The 16,351-nt window shown below is 51.1% G+C and overlaps 1 protein-coding gene across 1 annotated transcript in view; it reads right to left on the reverse strand.

The window, feature by feature from the left end:
* Positions 1 to 15,458, reverse strand: part of SYNDIG1 (synapse differentiation inducing 1) — a 77,046-nt gene extending 61,588 nt beyond the window's left edge. Inside the window, exon 1 of the mRNA XM_068169752.1 lies at positions 15,320 to 15,458. The gene's annotated coding sequence lies outside the window, so the exon portion shown is untranslated. The remainder of the gene's footprint in view (positions 1 to 15,319) is intronic.
* Positions 15,459 to 16,351: the final 893 nt, after the last annotated feature.

Consider the following 16,351-nt stretch of genomic DNA (forward strand, 5'->3'; position numbering starts at 1 on the left):
GCCCAGCAGCCATCCTGCCCCCTTTGGCACGTGCTTTACCACCCTTAGACAGCCAGGGTGAAGGAAGAGCAGTGCTCTCCAAAGGGACCAAAAAGTGACCATCTGAAGGCAAGACCAAGCCTGACTCAGAGGAATTAATAGAACAGAATAAACCAGGCTGGAAGAGACCTTCAAGATCATCACGTCCAACCTATCATCCAACACCACCTAATCAACTAAACCATGGCACCAAGCACCCTGTCAAGTCTCCTCCTGAAATGAAAACTCCTCTGGATGTGGTCTCAAATCCCCTGCGTTGCTCTCAGTGTTCTACATCTTCCAATGCCTCTGAGGGATGGCAGACTGAAGGGCTGTGATGGGGCTTGTCAACAGGACCATTCCCATCCAGATTCACCTGGCACCAAGGGAGGTTCAGGCTGGAGGTGAGGAAGAAGTTCTTCATAGAAAGAGTGATTGGCCATGGGAATGTGCTGCCCAGGGAGGTGGTGGAGTCCCCATCCCTGGAGGGGTTTAGGAAGAGCCTGGATGAGGCACTGGGTGTCATGGTTTAGTTGATTAGATGGTGTTGGGTGATAGGTTGGGCTTGATGAACTCTGAGGTCTTTTCCAACCTGGTTTATCCTATTCCTATTCCTATTCCTATTCCTATTCCTATTCCTATTCCTATTCCTATTCCTATTCCTATTCCTATTCTATCCTATTCTATTCCATCCTATCCTATCCCATTCCATTCTATTCTATCCCATCCCATCCCATCCCATGGAAGAAGCAAGCAAAGTTCAGCAGGTGAGAGGCTGTGTGGGAGGCCAACATGTTGACACTGGGCTGGTGTTTGCAGCACAACAATCTTCCATCTGTCACTCTGCAGCGAGTGCTGGCAATCTGCAAGACATCCCGTGGGCTGCTAAGCTGTCCCAGTTTGTTCTGCTTAGGAGATGCTGAAAGCTGGTGGGGGGGACTCAGTCAAAATCTCCTTTGGGGAACTCATTTGGGTTGTGTGGGACCTCTTGCTCAGGAGATCATTCTGCTGTGCCTTCCACAGCTTAACCACAAGCCTTGACCCTTCTTCCTTCTAACCCACCCACAGAAACATCAGTGCATCCCGGCAGCAGAAGCTGAGAGCTCAGGAATTGGAGAGAAAGTGGTCAGGAGACTTTGCTCAGCTCCCCCTGAGCCAGGGAGGCTTCATCCAAAGCTGTAACCCATCTCATTAGCGTTCTTAGCCCTGCTGTTTGTCCCAGCAAAGCGAAGTGCTCAGCAGAAATCTGCCACAGACGCAGCAGGAACTGGAAGAAGATGCACAGAACAGGTCCCTTCCTGGAAAAGTGGATTAAGAGGTCAACAGTTGGCCACTGCATCGATGACTGCAGCAAAGCCTGGGCCAGGCCTCACTCCTCCATGTGGTGATATCATTCCAAAGCTCTCATTTTTAAGGCAGCTCCACCACATGCCCTTGAGCTGCGCTGTCAGATTCCCTTCACATCGTCTCTGCTCTCCCCCTGCATCCAGGCAACGTTTGGCTCTGGACATAGAGGTCTCACTCCAAGTGTTCCTCTGACACTTGGACTACCCTCCTGCAAAAGGCTCACTTGGAGTGGGTGCAGGTAAGGGTCTTCAGGCACAGTGACACCAGGGGTGCAGATGGAGACCTGCTCCTCATGCAGTTTTAGGTGGTCATGATGAAAGAAGATTAACTCCCCCCCCCCTTTAAGGCTGACTTGCAGAGGGACACTCCAGAACCAAGGCAAATGAAAGCCATCCTTCAAGTCCTCTCACACTTCTCCACAGCAAGAGGCAAAAAATAAGCCCAAGCCACAGAGGGCAGTGTGCCATAGACAGCATGCCTCACTTACTAGGTAGGAAGGAGCCTGTGGCTTTACTCAGTCCTAGCAGAGATCTAAGCATCCATCTGGCTGGTGCTTACCTGCTGTGCATTTAAACAAGGCTTGTAAAACAATCTTCAGGATTCTGAGTGACAGAAGTGGGGGGGTAAGGGGAGGGGAGAGAAAAACATCCCTACTGAGGCAAGGCCAAGACAGAAGGAGCATCCTCCCCCAGCAATAGGGCTAATGCATTGCTCAAGACATCCTCTCCAGATTCCCACATAGCAGTGCAACTGGCATGCCTCAGGGAAAGTCATCAGAGAGAGAGAGAGGGAGAGACATGGATGGCAGCTTGCAATCAAGGGAAATTGTTTAACCCTGGAGTCACAGCAATCTCCAGCTGGTTGCCCACCTTAGCAGAGCCTGACCCAATGTTCTCAGTCCTCCAAGCCCTGCACTGCCGTAATGGCAAGGAGCTGGCCAGACACTCAGGCTTTATTTTCTTCCCCCCATCATAATACCTTCACAGAAAAGAAAAATAATGCTAAGGTGGCATTGATTTCATTTTGCTCTTTTCCTTTGTTCCTTTGGTGGTGGTGGTGTTGGTTTGGGTAAGTTCTGGAGTGCCTGGCCATTAGGTTTAAATCAATAGCACCTTGATTGCTGGTGTGTTGTGATGCAGAGCCTGAAACAAGGTCAGTTGCTCTCTAGGGAAAGTGAGGGGGGAAAAAAAAAGTGGTGGTACCCAGAAATTCCTCATCAATAAAAGCAGGATGAGGAGTGTTGACAGGCACAAATGAAGCTTCATGTCCTGGTGGAGAGAAAACAGCCTCCCCTGGGTACTTTTCTTCCCAGCCCACTGGCTGAAGGGAGTTAAAATCAGATTTGCAAGGCCTTTTTAACCTGCTGCTGGTGGGAGAATTAGACTCCCAGTCTGGCAGTTTTAGGCTGTGCCTAGAAAATTTCCCACAGATCTTGAGGCAGATGTGGTGGAATGGAAAGAGGTTATGCTGGGGGACAGTTTCAACCCACCACAGCTAGACCTCACTCAGAGCCATGGAATCCTAGAATGGTCTGGGTTGGAAGGAACCTCCAAAGGTCATCCAGTCCAACCCCTTCTGCAGTAAGCAAGGACATCCTCAACTAGATCAGGCTGCCCAGAGCCCTGTTGAGCCTCACACCTTGAATATCTCCAGAGATGGAGCCCAAACCACCCCCCTGGGCAACCTGCTGCAGTGTTCCACCACCCTCATAGTAAAGAGCCTGTTCCTAATATCCAATCCAATATCCACTTCCCCTACAGCAGACACCCTAGGATGTTTCCTGGGGGAAATTAATTGCAGTCATGCCTCATGCACAGGACCACTGTGCTCAGTCTCCCTTTGGAATAATGACACCCCTGTAAAACACAGGCAAGGACCTCTTAGCACTAACCTTCAGATCACAGAGTCACAGACTGCATGGGATTGGAAGGAAGTGGCCTGAAATTGTGCCAAGGGAAGTTTAGGTTGGCTATGAGGAAAGATTTCTTTCCTGCAGGAGTGGTCAGGCATTGGACCAGGCTTGCTCAGGGAGGTGGTGGAGTCACCATCCCTGGAGGTGTTCAAGAAACCTGTGGTTGTGGCACTTCAGGACATGGTTTAATGGTCAAGATGGTGTGAGGTTGATGATTGCACTCCATGATCTTAGCTGAAACAGTTCTATGATTCTAAGGTTGACCTTGATTGTGTCCAGGAGTGGGTCCTCAGCACCTCAGGTTCAGATGGAGGAGCAACATGGAGTGGCACATGGCCTTGAGTGATGCTTAGGGGCCAAAGGCAGCTGAGTCTTTAGCCTGCTTGGAGCAGGACTGCTTGGAGCAGGACTCAGTCACCATCCTTTAATAAAGACTTTCATTGACCTGATCTGGGTCAGGCTGCCATGTCTATGACTCACAGGCAGGTCCTAAAACTCTGATTGTCTCCATTTCCAGGTCAGCCTGCAGGGCAGAGGATCCCAGATGGCAGCACCACTGAGCAGATAGCTTCTGACAGCCCACCTGAGGCACCTGCAGGACGTCACCTCTGCAGGGAGCCAGCACTCCAAGCAACATAAAGAGCCACTCTCATTACCACAGTGAGATTCCAGAGTGAGGCTGACAGGGAAATGAAACTCATCAGAGCCCTTTAAAGGAGAGAGCTGTTCAATCTGCTTGGAGATGCAGAGTTAATTTAACTGCTTTGCTTCAGGTTTCATTTGCCTTTGGACAGCTTGAATTTCTTCCCAGAAATCACTCACTGCCACTCAAGCTGACCAGAAATAGTTCTGCATTTTCAGACCTGAATCAGAGGAGAAAATCAAGTTCAAGCTCCTGAGAAATAATAGCCCAACCTTCAATCTCATTTTGACTTCAAGGGTTATGTATTTTCATCCAGGTTGCTGGTATTGAAAGCTAAGCCATTTGTTATTACATCCTCCATTATTTTTTTCCCCTACTCATTCCCTTTTCTTGTCTCTCACTCCCTCACTTTCACCAAGAAGCTGCAATCAGTGCCAAGATATTCAGTCTGCAGTGCTGTGGTTTATTAAGCTATCACTTGGGTTACAGTGGAGCCCAGCTATGGTAGCTGCAACGACAGCTACGCTCTGCTGGGTGTTCTGCAGGCTCCTGCTGTGATGACAGTGGCTGACAAACTAATTAAGCAAAGGTTGTTAGACAGAGAAATGCAGCTAAAGGCTGTGCCCTGGGCTCCAGCAGACAAGGAGCAGAAGCCAGCTCTGCTACTGCCCGCGGTCCTGAGGCTCCTTCATTCTTCTGTGACCCAGCAGGAGGCTGTTGTCCTCCTGCACCCATGGGGGTCTCCCCTTTGCACAGCTCTAGCACAGGCTTAGGGAGTTTTAGCCTTCTGGAGGTCCCTGCTAGGTACCAAAAGTCCTGTGTGAAGAAGCAGTTCAGTTCCCCAGCCTTTGCCTCACAGCAGAGCAGAAAGATCCTGCTTCATGCAGACCAGGCATAGAGTCACAGAGTCATAGAATCATAGAGTCATAGAATTATAGAGTCACAAAATCATAGTCATAGAGTCATAGAATCAGGGTCATAGAGTCATAGAATCATAGAGTCAGAAAACCAGAGTCATAGAGTCATAGAATCATAGAGTCATGAAATCATAGAGTCATAGAACCATAGAATCATGGAGTCACAGATTCATGGAGTCACAGATTCATACAGTCACAGGTTCACAGAATGGTCTGGGCTGGCAGGGACTTCCAAAGCTCATCCAGTCCAACTCCCTCTGCAGTCAGCAGGGACATCCTCAATAGGCTGAGGGAGCTGGGGTTGCTTAGCCTGCAGAAGAGGAAGCTCAGGGGAGACCTTATTGCTCTCTACAACTCCCTGAAGGGAGGTTATAGCTAGGTGGGGGGTGGTCTCCCAGGCAAGCAGCACCAGAACAAGAGGACACAGTCTCAGGCTTCACCAGGGGAAGTTTAGGCTGGATGTTAGGAAGAAATTCTTCCCAGAAAGAGAGATTTGCCATTGGGATGTGCTGCCCAGGGAGGTGGTGGAGTCAGTGTCCCTGGAAGTGTTTTAAAAGGAGCTGGATGAGGCACTTGGTGCCATGGTTGATTTGATCAGATGGTGTTGGGTGATAGGTTGGACTTGATGATCTCTGAGGTCTTTTCCAACCTGGTTAATTGTGTGATCCTGTGAAGAGCAGGCAAGCCATCTGGTGAGAGCTGCAGCCTGGTCAAAGCCACGTTGTGAGAAGTTTGGAGGTTGCCTGGTGCAAGCTGTCAGATGCAAGGGAGTTTGAATGCATGATGCTTCACCGTGGTCTGAGGCATTTCAAACAGCTGGAAATTGAAACAATACATCTGGACCTTTTGCTTGAGAGAAATCACAAGGGCAATGTGTGGATCTGGAGAGCTGATTACAAAGTGAAATATTTAAGGAAAGGAAGCACAAGAAAAACCACTCAACACCTCCCCCAACCTTTCCCAGTTGTATTTTCCCTCTTTGATTTAGCTGGGCTCATTAAAAGAGGTTTTGTTTTCAGGGAATGCTGCTATTTCAGCTGCTGAAAGTCCTTTTGACCCATTAAGTAAACTACAGGGAGTTTCAGAAGGCAATGCAAGTAACCCACACTGGGAGCATGAGGAATGCCTGCCTCAGTGAGGGCCAAATGTTTCATTTCTGACAGTTGAAGTGGGGAAAAAAGTAAAAGAGAGAGACCTCCATGCTATTTTAGTAGCATCAATAGGCAGCAGAGCCACTGAGAGGCATGGAATCATAGAATCATGGCATCACAGACTCATAGAATCAGAGTGTCATAGACTCATAGAATCATAGTGTCATAGAATCATAGTGTCATAGAATCACAGAATCATAGTGTCATAGACTCATAGAATCAGAGTGTCATAGACTCATAGAATCATAGTGTCAGAGAATCACAGAATCATAGTGTCATAGACTCATAGAATCATAGTGTCATAGAATCAGAGTCATAGAACGGTCTGGGTTGGAAGGAACCTCCAAAGCTCATCCAGTCCAACCCCCTCTGCAGTCAGCAGGAGCATCCTCAACCAGATCAGGTTGCCCAGAGCCCTCTCCAGCCTCACCTTGAATATCTCCAGGGATGGGGCCTCAACCACCTCCCTGGGCAACCTGTTCCAGTGTTCCACCACCCTCATAGTAAAGAACTTGTTCCTAACATCCAATCTAAGTCTGTTCTTCTCTAGTCTGAAGCCATTGCCCCTTGTCCTGTCACTTCAGGCCTTTGCAAACTCTCTCTCCATCCTTCTTGTAGCCCCCTTCAGGTACTGGCAGGCTGCTATTAGGTCTTCCTGGAGCCTTCTCTTCTCCAGGCTGCACACTCTCAGCTCCCTCAGCCCGTCCTTGTAGCAGAGAGGCACCAACCCCCTGATCATTTTCATGGCCCTCCCCTGGACCTGCTCCATCAGGTCCCTGTCCTTCCAATACTGAGGGCTCCAGACCTGTACACAGTACTCCAGGTGAGGTCTCACCAGAGCAAAGTGGCAGAATCACCTCTCTGGCTCTGCTGGCCACACTTCTTTTGATGCAGCCCAGGATGTGACTTGCCTTCTGGGCATGGACCTGTCATGCCCTGAAAAGGAGAGCCTTGAAGTAGAGTGCAATGCCCAAGGTCACATCAGACACTGTAGCAGAGCTGGAAATAAAATCCAAGTCTCTTGATTGCCTGTCTAGAGGTATATTTAAATGTGGAAACAATTACCATATGCATATTAGAGATGCCTGAATAATTGCTTGCTTGATTCAGGAGCTGAACCAAAGAACAGGGAGGGGAGAAAGGAGAAATTACCTTGTGTTGACCTAAAACATAAAAGGTGATCTCTGCAACAAAAGATTTCCCTTTGAGCAGGTGGGAGCATCTTGCCTGAGCCAAAATGGAATGCAAGGCTGGGGGAGTTGCTTTCTTCTCTTGTGCAACAAGTGAGAGAACAAGAGGAAATGGCCCCAGGTTGTGCCAAGAGAGGGTCAGGTCGGATATTAGGAACAATTTCTTCCCAGGAAGGGTTCTCAGACGTTGGAACAGGCTGCCCAGGGGGGTGGTGGAGTCAGCAGCCCTGGAGATGTGTGGCTGTGGTGCTGAGGGATGTGGTTTAGTGGCAGTGGCTTGGCAGTCACGGTGTGATTGTGGGCTCCAGGTGAGCAGTTGGACTTGCTGACCTCAGAGGTCTTTCCCAACCTCAGCAGTTCTGTGGCTCTGTTTATTTATTTTCTATTGAACAAGCTGTCTTTTAGTTCACTTTGCCTCCAGTTGCCTCCAGCACAACAAAAACCCCACACATGCAGGCTTCTCTAGCAATCCTCCTTCTTGACTAACTCTGACAGCCTCAACTCTTTGTTGAATTCAATCCAAATCCACAACTCCCTTCGGTTGATGGCAAAACTGCGTGTTCCAGGTGATGAATAACTGACCTGAAGAGCAGCAAAGCACTCAAAAAAATATCAGACTCTGTGTCTCCTTAAGTGAGAAATTAATTTCACCAAGGCAGCCCGGGAAAGCTCAGTGGCAGAAAGCTGCTACGAGCTCCCTCACTTCATCTGAGTGCTTAATGCTGGGATTGAGCCTTGCCCAAGCAGCTGGTGAGCTCAGGGTGAACCTAGAAAAAAACCTGGATCCTGTCCTAATTCTGCATCTGCACATCAGCAAAGGCTTTGCACAGAATCACAGCAGGGGAGGGCTTGGAAGGGACCTCCAGAGATCATCGAGTCCAACCCTCCCTGCCAAAGCAGGGTCACCCAGGGCAGGTCACCCAGGAGTGCATCCAGATAGGTTTTGAAAGTCTCCAGAGAAAGACTCCACAACCTCCCTGGGCAGCCTGCTCCAGTGCCTGACCACCTGCCAGAGCTAATTATCTCAGTACCAAGGCTGGACAAGGGGAGGACCCTGCCTGACCTCTGAATCCCTCACCCCTTGACTGCATGAACTCCCTCAGGGCAGAGAGAGGATGGGTGAGAAGAGCACAGAGAAATGAATGATGTTAAAGTCTGATGCTGAACCACACCCCTCAGAGCCTCATTTCTGCACTTTAGGCACACCTCCAGGCATGGTCACTCCACCACCCTCCTGGGCAGCCTGCTCTGGCACCCTCACAGGAAAGAAGTTTCTCCTTATGTTCAAGTTAAACCTCCTGTGTTCTGGTTTGTGCCCCTTGCCCCCTATCCTATCAGTGGGCACCACTGAAAAGAGCCCAGCCCTGTGCACTTGTCCTCCACCCTTCAGCTATTGATAGGTATTGATAAGATCCCCTCCCAGGCTGCTCTTCTTCAGGCTAAACAGCCCCAGCTCTCTCAGCCTCTCCTCATAAGGGAGATACTATGATCCCTTTGTGGCCCTGCACTGGTCTCTCTCCAGTAGTTTCCTGTCTCTCTTGGAGGGAGGTGCCCAGAACTGGACACAATGGTCCAGGTATGGCCTCCCCAGGGCAGTGTAGATGGGGAGGAGGCCTCCTTTGACCTGCTGGCTCGGTGATCTTAAAGGCCTTTTCCAACCTGAAGATTTTATGGCTCTATCCAGCCTCATGAGTCCCCTCTGAGTGCTGGTTCCCATTGCGAACTGGAGATCCTGAGCCATGAGGCACAAGTCTTGCTTGGCAAGAAGCATCTCTCCAACAGAAGGCCAAGCTGACATCTCTTCTCCCTTCAGCCATCCCCAAAATGCTGTTCTGTAACTCTCTGGCTGTGTCCAGTGCAATAAACCCAACCTTCACTCACTGAATAGAGTGCTGGGTAATTAAACAGCACAGCTCACTACCTCCCAGCAGCCTGGGCAGGCTGAAGGACCTGCTTGCCAACTTGAAGAGCAGAAAATTGTGCTGCCTTTCCTTCCTTCTTTCCTTCTTTCCTCCTTTCTTCCTTTCTTTTTCTTTCTTTCTTTCCTCCTTCCTTTCTTTCTTTTTCTTTCTTTCTTTCTTCCTTTCTTCTTCTTCTTCCTTCCTTTCTTTCTTTCTCTCTCTCTTTCTCTCTTCTTTCTCTCTTTCTTCTTTCTTTCTTTCTTTCTCTCTCTTTCTCTTTCTTTCTTTCTTTCTTTCTTCTTTCTTCCTTCCTTTCTTCCTTTCTCCCTTTCTCTTCCTTTCTTTCTTCCTTTCTTTCTTCCTTTCTTTCTTCCTTTCTTCCTTTCTCTTTCTTTCTTTCTTCCTTTCTTTCATCCTTTCTTTCTTCCTTTCTTCCTTTCTTTCCTTCTTTGTTTCTTCCTTTCTCTTTCTTTCTTTCTTTCTTTCTTCCTTTCTTCCTTTATTTCTTTCTTCCTTTCCCTCCCTCCCTCCTTCCTTCCTTCCTTCCTTCCTTCCCCTCCCTCCCTCCCTCCCTCCCTCCCTTCCTTCCTTCCTTCCTTCCTTCCTTCCTTCCTTCCTTCCTTCCTTCCTTCCTTCCTTCCTTCCTTCCTTCCTTCCTTCCTTCCTTCCTTCCTTCCTTCCTTTTTTGAAGCAAGTGAATGAAGCTGATCTCTGGGGTGTATAATTACATCCTTAATTGTTCAGAGTGTCCTCAGTGAGAGGGAAAAAAACCCTCCTTCCCAAGTGAGTCCCATGACTCTCCTTCATGGAGCGCAGAGCACTCCCTGCCTCTGCTCAAGAGCTGCTCCAGCTTCTGGGGAAAACCTGACTCAGAGTCACCATTAGGGTGCCAAGTTTGGGAACAGAGCTATTACTCTTGTGGGTTTTAACCATTAGACATGTGCTGCAGAGTGGAAGCTTACATAAAGAATAATCCCAGATTCATTGCAGTTGGGAAAGTCCTTCAAGACCATCGAGTCCAACCATTGTCTATCTGCCAAGGCTGGGGGCTAAACCCTGCTGTCCCTCAGCACCACACCTCTGGATCTTGAGAAGAGGAGGCTCAGAGGAGACCTTCTTGCTGTCTACAGCTACCTGAAGTACCTGGTAGTTGTAGAGAGCAGTAAGGTCTCCCCTGAGCCTCCTCTTCTCCAGGCTAAGCAACCCCAGCTCCCTCAGCCTCTCCTCACAGGGCTGTGCTCCAGACCCCTCCCCAGCTTTGTTGCCCTTCTCTGGACAGGTCTGAGCAACTCAACATCTTTCTTGAATTGAGGAGCCCAGAACTGGACACAGGACTCCAGGTGCCCAAGTGCTCAAGAAGCACCAAGAAGTCGTATCATGGGGCAAATATTGCCCTTTACAGACCTTTCTTAACCCCACACTCATCCCTCCCTGCAGAAAGCAGAGCTGAAATGAGTAATGGGGGCCATTAGACTCAGGGCATTGACAAACCCTGAAGAAAACAAATCCTAGAAGCTCTTCCCTCTGGGATGACAAACACAGACCCATATAATTGCTTTGGTTGGAAAAGACCTCCAAGAGCATCGAGTCCAACTATCAACCTAACACCACCATGGCCATTGAACCATATCCAAAGGTCTGTGTCCACACATTTCTTGTACCCCTCTGGGGATGGTGACTCCACCAGCTCCCTGGGCAGCCTGTTCCAGTGCCTGACCACTCCTGCAGGAAAGACATTTCTCCCAGGACCTAGGGAGTTTGGCTGGCAGCCTATCAGCTCAACACTGCCTCCATCATCTTGCAAGACACACAGAGTGGAGAGAAGAGAGCTCCTTTTCTTGCAGAAAGCACAAGAACAGGAGCTGGGAGGGAGCTGGATGGGTAGGTGGTGTGGGGACACTACACACTGGGATCAGCAATTGCCTGCAGCAGAGAGCTGCTGTGGGAGATGCCCTGAACGCAGCTGTCCTGCACGACCTGACACGATGCTGGATGTCCTGTGGGGCCCAGGACGGGCAGGACACCTACCCCACACTCCCCTCCCCTTAAGAAGCTGAACTTTTTGATCATGCCCTGACTGTCTTCCAAGCAAATCACCCATTTGCAAGCACCATTTCAGAGATCTTCGTTCTCCCTGGGGAGTTTTAAGGGTCCTGAGCACTCAATCAGAGCACATAAACCCCGTTTAAACCTCTGCTGGAGTGATGCCAGTTTGATGTGAACAGCCACTTCATTCTTCTCATGCCTCAGTGAGCTAAAGGCTCAGAGCTTAAGGACAGAGAGGCAGCATGGATTTGGATGGATGGTTAACGAAGCAACTTTACACCTCCAGGATTTATGCAGATGCATAAAGACCAAATACACATCTAGAGGGCTGCCGTGCATCCAGCTGGGGGTGTTAAAGGCACACATGGACTCACACCTCTGCACCACCCATTGGAAGAGGCATCCTTTGGTGGTGCAAGGAAAATCATTGGTTTGTCACTCCCCTGATAACAGTCACAGAATCATGGAATGGTTGGGGGTGGAAGGGACCTTGCCCTATGAGGAGAGGATGAGGGAGCTGGGGTTGCTTAGCCTGGAGAAGAGGAGGCTCAGGGGAGACCTCATTGCTCTCTACAACTCCCTGAAGGGAGGTTGTAGCCAGGTGGGAGTTGGTCTCTTCTCCCAGTCAACCCGTACCAGAACAAGAGGACACAGTCTCAAGCTGTGCCAGGGGAGGTTTAGGCTGAATGTTAGGAGGAAATTCTACACAGAGAGAGTGATTTCCCATTGGAATGGGCTGCCCAGGGAGGGGGTAGAGTCACCATCTCTGGAGGTGTTCAGGAGGAGACTTGATAGGGTGCTTGGTGCCATGGTTTAGTTGCTTATGTAGTGTTGGATGATAGGCTGGATGCAATGATTTTGAAGGTCTCTTCCAACCTGGTCTGGTTCCCTTCCCTTCCCTTCCCTTCCCTTCCCTTCCCTTCCCTTCCCTTCCCTTCCCTTCCCTTCCCTTCCCTTCCCTTCCCTTCCCTTCCCTTCCCTTCCCTTCCCTTCCCTTCCCTTCCCTTCCCTTCCCTTCCCTTCCCTTCCCTTCCCTTCCCTTCCCTTCCCTTCCCTTCCCTTCCCTTCCCTTCCCTTCCCTTCCCTTCCCTTCCCTTCCCTTATCTCATTCCAACCCCCCTCCACCTCCACCAGAGCAGGTTGCTCCCAAGCTGTGTCCAATCTGGCCTTGAACACTTCCAGAGAGGAAGCATCCATGAGCAACCTGGGGCAGCCTGTTCCAGTGCCTCACCACCCTTGCTATAAAGGATTTCCTCCTAGTATCCCGTCTGTATTATGGCTGTATCATGACACCAAATCCAAAGCATAACCTGTTTGGATTTTTAGGTGCTGCACATTGGATCAGCTCCACCTGAATCCTCAGGGTCACAAACATTTGCATCTGAAACATTTGCATCGTTTCTGCTCAAAAACACCTTTAAGATCCTCAGGTCCAACTGTTAGCTAGCTTGACCGAGCCTGGGGTTAAACCATGTCCCCCAGCACCACATCTCTGCTTGTTTTCAGCACCTCCAGGGATGGGGATTCAAGAAGCTCTCTCTGGGCAGCCTGTTCCAGTCTTTGAGAAGCCTTTCAGTCAAGAAGTTCCTCCTTGACATTCAATCCACATTCTCTGGACTGTACTGTGAAGAGGAGCATTTTGCAGTGATTTTAACTCTCCAAGTAGTTTCCAACTTTCACTGGAGGGAAAGTCTTCAGAAACATTTGACTTGATAGCCAGAGAATGTGGATTGAATGTCAAGAAGGAACTTCTTGACTGAAAGGCTTCTCAAAGACTGGAACAGGCTCCCCAGAGAGAGCTTCTTGAATCCCCATCCCTGGAGGTATTGAAAACAAGCAGAGATGTGGTGCTGGGGGACATGGTTTAGCCCCGGGCTCGGTCAAGCTAGCTAACAGCTGGGCCTGAGGATCTTAAAGGTGTTTTTGAGCAGAAACAATTCTGTGATTCCAAGATTCTATGGTGTTCTGATTCCCTGATCCTGTGATCCCCTGACTCTGGTCCTCTGAGCAGTTGCACGCTCACACACTCACACATCCACATCTGTCAGAGCAAAGAGCACTCAGCATGCAGGGGGTTCCCTTCCTCTTTAAACCTTTGCACTTCTTTCCCAGCGTTTTTTTGTTCTTTCCTAATGGCAGGGTACAAACAGTCACCTGCCAAAAGCAGAGTCTTCAAAGCAAAAAAAGCCAAGTATGGAAGTCCTGATAGTTGTATATGTTTAACCTGCAATGCTAATGACCACACACAGGCAGCATGAAACAAACCTCCCCTGGACAGAAGCATTTCTAAGCTGTCTGCAGATAGGAATTTAAGCAGAGAGGAAGACAACCAACCAACCAACCCCCCCTTAGCCAACTATGTTGCAGCTTTGCTCCAATCCTCCCCCCAGAAGAGGAAGCTTCACCCAGCTGAACATGTGGTGGTGGTGGTGCCCATACCCACCAGTGCTGCATTACATCTGCATTTATATAACAAAGAGCCTTCCCCCCTGCTCTGATTCATTCCAGAGCGTGTGGCCACCACTGCTGGGGAGACAGCTCCTTTGCCCACTTCAGAGCACGAAGCCTCATTTCATGCCCTGCCAACGTGGTAATCCTGCCTTGAGCCTGGCAAGACCCTGCAGTTATCAACCTGCCAAGGAAATGTCACCTTGGCCAAGCAAGTGAGCAGTGGCTTCTTCCTTGGGGGTGAGGTGGTTTAAAACTGACCTGGAGAGCGTCTAAAGGCAGCCCCTCCGAAGGTGATAGCTCATTAACGATAGTTAAGAGCACATCACTTCAATGCATGGATGTGGGGAAATGCCTTCCCTGCGCTCTCTCTCTCTCTCTTCATTTCATAACACACAGTAATCCCCCTGAAAGGAGCACTTAACTCATCTTCTCGGGTTTAAGCATGTCAAAGCATTGTTTAATTGGCGTTAATGCCCTCTCGACGAGGGATTAATGTCCAATTATCTGCGATTTAAATGTTTAATCTCCCTGGGAAGTTTCTGAGCGGGTTTTGGTTTGGTTTGGGGCTTGTTTTGGCGGCTTGGTTCGGTTCTTTTTGTTGTCTTTCTCTCTCGTTACACACTGAGGCTGCAGCTTCCCCTCCAGTTATTTTGCAGACCCAGTTCAACAGATTGCTCTCCAAAACAACTTCTGCCACTAGGGCAGCTCCGCGTTCTTATGGGAGGACGAAACCTCCCCAGACCTTTGCACCTCTCCTCCTGCAGCACGCTCTGGACCGGTGAGCACTACCAGTCCTCTTCTAGGGCAGCTTTCATGTCTGCAGCATCCATTCCAGAAACCTCTCAATGCCTTTGCCCGTTTCTTCCCACCGATGCTTTCTCCTTGATCCCTCGTGGGATGCTCTAGTGGTACCCAGAAGGATGGGGGACTTAGCCAAGGTCACCCCTCTCGGCCACAGAATAGCAGGGACCACTCTGGTCTCCTCTCCTTAACCATTCTCTCCAACTTAGCTGGCAGTGCTCGCAAACTAAAGGATGGGAAGAAGAAATTCAATCCGGCGCCTCCTGAGCAGGTGAGGGGAAGAGGGGAGCTGCTGCTGCTGCTGCTGCAAGGAGCCCAACCTCCCTGCCACCTGCACCCCCGGCTCAGGCTGTGCCCAGGAGCCTCTATGGGGCTGCAGACCCGCGCAGAGCCCCGCTCTCTCCCTCCCCGGCTCGGAGGCTGCCCTGGACCAGCAGAGCGGTAGGGTGCTGGTAGGGAAAGATGCTCTGCTGCCTGGAACCGGAGGGGATTCCTCCTGGGGAAGGGAAGGGGAAAGAAGGGCTCCACGCAGAGTTTCCCTTCCACTGCTCCCCATCCAAACCTTGCCACGGCACTGGAAAACCCTGACAGCCTCCCTCCCCCCTCCGCCCGCCAGTCTCTCCGCGGTAAAACCGAGCATGCTTAATTCGGGCTCTCATCACAGCCGGGGAAGCACCGCTGCAGGCGGACTCCCCCCACACTTCACTGCCTGCCAGGGGTCCCCGAGTCCCTGAGCAACCTGAGGGGCTCCCCTGGGGACTTCGCTGCAGCGGCGTCTGCGGGAACAACAGTGCCAACCCCCCCACACACTTCCATCCTCCTCCCCGCCTCCGCTCCGGAGGATGGAGGGAGGGAATTTGGTGCATCGCTTCCCGGATGGGATGGGGTGGGATGGGGTGGGATAGGATGGGATGGGGTGGGAGGGGGGAAATTGTCACTCACCTCCCTCCCTGCAAGGTGACCCGCAGCACGATACTCCCGCCGGGGGCTGCAGGAGGGGCTTCGGCGCTGCCCAGCTCAGCGCCCGGGAGCAGTTCCAGGCAGCATCCCGGGGGCGGGGAGCGGCGGCGGCGGCGGAGGCGGGGGGGTAGGACCGGGGCCGGCGGGGCTCTGCCGCCTGCACCGCCTGGCTGCACTGTGCGCTCAACTCGCGGGAAGGAGGAGGAGGAGGAGGAGGAGGAGGAAGAGGAGGAGGGAGAGATGGAGGGAGGGAGGCAGGAGAACCAGCCTTGCGTGGCAGCGCAGCCAACTTTGCTCCTGCTGCAGGAGCAGCCTCACAGCCTCCCGTGTGTAATTCCCTCCCCACCCCCCGGGTAAAATCCTCCCTGCGCTGCTCCCCACCACCCCCCTCTCCTCCCCGCTGAGCCTTCCTCCCAGCCAGGGTGGGCTCCCCCGCTGCCAGGTCCTCTCACCACCTCCAGCCGGGTGCCAGGCTCTTCCCCCAGCCCTCGCCCTGCCGCAGAGGCTCCCCGGGACTGATCCCGCAGCCGCACGGGCAAGTGCGAGCACGGAGAGCGACACTCCAACCCCCCAGGGGAACGGGGAAGCTCCAGCAGGTCTGAAGAACTTTATTTCATCCGAGGGGCTTGGGGTTTTGTTATTTTTTGTTTTAATGTCAGTGGGGAGCAGGCCAGGCTGCCTGCTGCAGTGCTGAGTGTTCCTTGCCTCTCCTAATCACCGTGAGCAGAGTTCATTCATCCCTCTTCCCATCCCCAGCAGGCCTGCTAGCCAAGTCATTTGCCTAAAAGCTTCCCTGCCACCACTCCTTTCTAGATGCTTCAACATCTGTGGCTCAGAATGCTGTTGGAAGGTGGCATGCCCAGTTTAGATCACTGCTTGCCTCTGCCACTGCAGGGAGACACACACAAGGCCTCCTAGAGTCATAGGAACGTTGGGTTGGAAGGGACCTTAAAGTTTGTCCAGTTCCAACATCCCTGCCATGGGCAGGGACACTTCCTACTAGCCCAGGTTGCT

The sequence above is a fragment of the Melanerpes formicivorus genome, unplaced genomic scaffold (genome assembly GCF_026170545.1).
Source record: "Melanerpes formicivorus ecotype bairdi unplaced genomic scaffold, bMelFor1.0.p_v2 SCAF_220, whole genome shotgun sequence".
NCBI classification, from domain to species: Eukaryota; Metazoa; Chordata; class Aves; order Piciformes; family Picidae; genus Melanerpes; species Melanerpes formicivorus.